This window comes from Schistocerca americana, unplaced genomic scaffold, assembly GCF_021461395.2.
Source record: "Schistocerca americana isolate TAMUIC-IGC-003095 unplaced genomic scaffold, iqSchAmer2.1 HiC_scaffold_340, whole genome shotgun sequence".
Lineage (NCBI taxonomy): Eukaryota > Metazoa > Arthropoda > Insecta > Orthoptera > Acrididae > Schistocerca > Schistocerca americana.
In genome coordinates this window covers 125,001-130,000 of record NW_025726061.1, presented here as the reverse complement: position 1 = coordinate 130,000, position 5,000 = coordinate 125,001, and the positions used below count along the sequence as shown (strand labels likewise).

The following is a 5,000-nucleotide window of genomic DNA, read 5'->3' as shown; positions in this document are numbered from 1 at the left end:
GAATTAACCAGACAAATCGCTCCACCAACTAAGAACGGCCATGCACCACCACCCACCGAATCAAGAAAGAGCTATCAATCTGTCAATCCTTCCGGTGTCCGGGCCTGGTGAGGTTTCCCGTGTTGAGTCAAATTAAGCCGCAGGCTCCACTCCTGGTGGTGCCCTTCCGTCAATTCCTTTAAGTTTCAGCTTTGCAACCATACTTCCCCCGGAACCCAAAAGCTTTGGTTTCCCGGAGGCTGCCCGCCGAGTCATCGGAGGAACTGCGGCGGATCGCTGGCTGGCATCGTTTATGGTTAGAACTAGGGCGGTATCTGATCGCCTTCGAACCTCTAACTTTCGTTCTTGATTAATGAAAACATACTTGGCAAATGCTTTCGCTTCTGTTCGTCTTGCGACGATCCAAGAATTTCACCTCTAACGTCGCAATACGAATGCCCCCGCCTGTCCCTATTAATCATTACCTCGGGTTCCGAAAACCAACAAAATAGAACCGAGGTCCTATTCCATTATTCCATGCACACAGTATTCAGGCGGGCTTGCCTGCTTTAAGCACTCTAATTTGTTCAAAGTAAACGTGCCGGCCCACCGAGACACTCACTCAAGAGCACCCTGGTAGGATTGCAACGGGGTCCGCCTCGGGATGCACGAGCACGCACGAGGCGCGTCGCACGCCTTCGGCTCGCCCCACCGGCAGGACGTCCCACGATACATGCCAGTTAAACACCGACGGGCGGTGAACCAACAGCGTGGGACACAAATCCAACTACGAGCTTTTTAACCGCAACAACTTTAATATACGCTATTGGAGCTGGAATTACCGCGGCTGCTGGCACCAGACTTGCCCTCCAATAGATACTCGTTAAAGGATTTAAAGTGTACTCATTCCGATTACGGGGCCTCGGATGAGTCCCGTATCGTTATTTTTCGTCACTACCTCCCCGTGCCGGGAGTGGGTAATTTGCGCGCCTGCTGCCTTCCTTGGATGTGGTAGCCGTTTCTCAGGCTCCCTCTCCGGAATCGAACCCTGATTCCCCGTTACCCGTTACAACCATGGTAGGCGCAGAACCTACCATCGACAGTTGATAAGGCAGACATTTGAAAGATGCGTCGCCGGTACGAGGACCGTGCGATCAGCCCAAAGTTATTCAGAGTCACCAAGGCAAACGGACCGGACGAGCCGACCGATTGGTTTTGATCTAATAAAAGCGTCCCTTCCATCTCTGGTCGGGACTCTGTTTGCATGTATTAGCTCTAGAATTACCACAGTTATCCAAGTAACGTGGGTACGATCTAAGGAACCATAACTGATTTAATGAGCCATTCGCGGTTTCACCTTAATGCGGCTTGTACTGAGACATGCATGGCTTAATCTTTGAGACAAGCATATGACTACTGGCAGGATCAACCAGGGAGCTGCGTCAACTAGAGCTGAGCAGCCGGCCGCCCGGGAGTGTGTCCCGGGGGCCCGCGCGAACACGCAAGCGTCCGCTCAATTATTCTGCAAACAGGAGGAGGCTGAGCTCCCCTGCACAATACACCTCGAAACCCTCTCAGGTCCCGGCGGCGCGCAGCGCCGTCCTAAGTACTTGGTCGGGTTCGAGAGAGGCGCAATCGCCCGGAGTTTGGCGAGTAGACGCTTTAGGTGCGACCACCCGTGCTCCCAACTGAGCTTGCCGCTGCCGACAGAGGCCCGGGAGCGTGCTGTCGTGGCATTGCCGGCGGGAGACAACACGCGCCACCTACGGTGACCGGCAGCTCCAACGCCAGCGCCACAGAAGGACAAAAGCCCCACTTGGGTGCCGAAGCGAACTCTCCCAGCACAGCGCACGCGCCAACACGTCCGCACAGCTGCGATACAAACCACCTGCGAGAACCGCAGAGGCGACCGAGCAGCAGACGGCGTCGCGGCGCCGAGCGCCGGGCGGCGGCGCATCCTCAGCGCACACAGTCCTCAATCGGACCAGCACACTGCAGATGTCCACCGCGCTTCGCACCGGGCCCGCGAGGACCTACTTTGGCCGCACGGCGCCGCGTGCAGGGTGCGCCGGCGCGCAGCTGCGCCGCCTGCCGCCTCCGTCGGCCGGCGCGCCTGCCACTGGCCGCCCCCACCAGCCGGCTGTAGCGCGTGCGCCCACGCACCGCGCGGCCAGCACGCCGGGAGGCCCCCCCTCACCGGCCGGGGACGGTCCCACCCAGCCACCGCCGCGTATCGCTTCACACCCAGATGCCATTCACGTTCGTGGGCATGGTGGGTATCGCTGGAACAACCGGTTGGTAGCTCAACCGATCGTCGCCATCACTGATTCACCTCTAGCGAGAACAACCGCACCACAACGGTTTACCAGTTGTTCATTTGCATAACGTCACCAGCAAACGTAGGCGTCCATCGCCATTTGCAAATTCAACGATTGTTGCATGCCTGTGTCAGGTGTCACGACACACTATGTCTGCCCACATACACGCAACAACATGTGCACGCTTCGCGAACACGTGGAAGGTGGCCCCCGTACGTATGCGATGTCCATTGCGCGAACGACTGTCAACCGGCCTCTGTCGCATGTCGCAGATGTGGAACGCAGTGCACCATGCTATCACGGTGTGTGAGAAGAGACGACTACGTCTGACAACACGCGCCACTACATCAACAGACGGCTCATGCTGATCGCCATCCAGGGCATACCACACTGCAATCCAGCTCTTATAGGGAGACGACACGTAGCTGAGTGCACAACATTTGGACCGCATGGTTCGCCGTTGTTGGCGCAGTCGTTGTACGGTCACATGTACCACGATGTATCATTCAGTACATGAGGACCAATGTGCAGTACAGTGTGTGATTTGGACGTACAACATCAGCGGACAGTTGACACAGGCCGTACCACAGCGTAGGCTAAGTGCTTCGCACATGCGAATGCCAATGAACAACTGCAAATGCCAATGAACAACTGCAAAGGGCATTGAGCATGTACGTCCTGCTGCCATCCACATTACAGTGTATAGCTGCAAGGTGTTTAACATGAAGCGATACACTGGGGACCGGGCAGTGCGAGTAGCAAACTATATTGCGGGGGTTGCAGTTAGGCAACACTACACTAATTTAACGCGTCGTATGACAATTACAGAGCAGGTTAAGGCCCAACGTGTGTTGGGTTAAGGCCCAACGTGTGTTGGGTTAAGGCCCAACGTGTGTTGGGTTAAGGCCCAACGTGTGTTGGGTTAAGGCCCAACGTGTGTTGGGTTAAGGCCCAACGTGTGTTGGGTTAAGGCCCAACGTGTGTTGGGTTAAGGCCCAACGTGTGTTGGGTTAAGGCCCAACGTGTGTTGGGTTAAGGCCCAACGTGTGTTGGGTTAAGGCCCAACGTGTGTTGGGTTAAGGCCCAACGTGTGTTGGGTTAAGGCCCAACGTGTGTTGGGTTACGTTAAGGGGCAATGTGGGTTACGTTAAGGGGCAATGTGGGTTACGTTAAGGGGCAATGTGGGTTACGTTACGGCGCAATATAGGTTACGTTACGGCGCAATATAGGTTACGTTAAGGCGCAATATCGGTTACGTTAAGGCGCAATACAGGTTACGTTAAGGCGCAATACAGGTTACGTTAAGGCGCAATACAGGTTACGTTAAGGCGCAATACAGGTTACGTTAAGGCGCAATACAGGTTACGTTAAGGCGCAATACAGGTTACGTTAAGGCGCAATGCAGGTTACGTTAAGGCGCAATGCAGGTTACGTTAAGGCGCAATACAGGTTACGTTAAGGCGCAATACAGGTTACGTTAAGGCGCAATACAGGTTACGTTAAGGCGCAATACAGGTTACGTTAAGGCGCAATACAGGTTACGTTAAGGCGCAATACAGGTTACGTTAAGGCGCAATACAGGTTACGTTAAGGCGCAATACAGGTTACGTTAAGGCGCAATACAGGTTACGTTAAGGCGCAATACAGGTTACGTTAAGGCGCAATACAGGTTACGTTAAGGCGCAATACAGGTTACGTTAAGGCGCAATACAGGTTACGTTAAGGCGCAATACAGGTTACGTTAAGGCGCAATACAGGTTACGTTAAGGCGCAATACAGGTTACGTTAAGGCGCAATACAGGTTACGTTAAGGCGCAATACAGGTTACGTTAAGGCGCAATACAGGTTAGGTTAAGGCGCAATACAGGTTAGGTTAAGGCGCAATACAGGTTAGGTTAAGGTACGACATAGGTTAGGTTAAGGTACGACATAGGTTAGGTTAAGGTACGACATAGGTTAGGTTAAGGTACGACATAGGTTAGGTTAAGGTACGACATAGGTTAGGTTAAGGTACGACATAGGTTAGGTTAAGGTACGACATAGGTTAGGTTAAGGTACGACATAGGTTAGGTTAAGGTACGACATAGGTTAGGTTAAGGTACGACATAGGTTAGGTTAAGGTACGACATAGGTTAGGTTAAGGTACGACATAGGTTAGGTTAAGGTACGACATAGGTTAGGTTAAGGTACGACATAGGTTAGGTTAAGGTACGACATAGGTTAGGTTAAGGTACGACATAGGTTAGGTTAAGGTACGACATAGGTTAGGTTAAGGTACGACATAGGTTAGGTTAAGGTACGACATAGGTTAGGTTAAGGTACGACATAGGTTAGGTTAAGGTACGACATAGGTTAGGTTAAGGTACGACATAGGTTAGGTTAAGGTACGACATAGGTTAGGTTAAGGTACGACATAGGTTAGGTTAAGGTACGACATAGGTTAGGTTAAGGTACGACATAGGTTAGGTTAAGGTACGACATAGGTTAGGTTAAGGTACGACATAGGTTAGGTTAAGGTACGACATAGGTTAGGTTAAGGTACGACATAGGTTAGGTTAAGGTACGACATAGGTTAGGTTACGGTACGACATAGGTTAGGTTACGGTACGACATAGGTTAGGTTACGGTACGACATAGGTTAGGTTACGGTACGACATAGGTTAGGTTACGGTACGACATAGGTTAGGTTACGGTACGACATAG

The 5,000-nt window shown here is 52.3% G+C and overlaps 1 non-coding gene across 1 annotated transcript in view; it reads right to left on the bottom strand.

Annotated features, from left to right (window-relative positions):
- The window catches only part of LOC124580671, a 1,910-nt gene extending 495 nt beyond the window's left edge, over positions 1–1,415 (bottom strand). The window contains exon 1 of the ribosomal RNA XR_006973228.1: positions 1–1,415. This exon is cut by the window's left edge and continues 495 nt beyond it. This is a non-coding gene — a ribosomal RNA (small subunit ribosomal RNA).
- Positions 1,416–5,000: the final 3,585 nt, after the last annotated feature.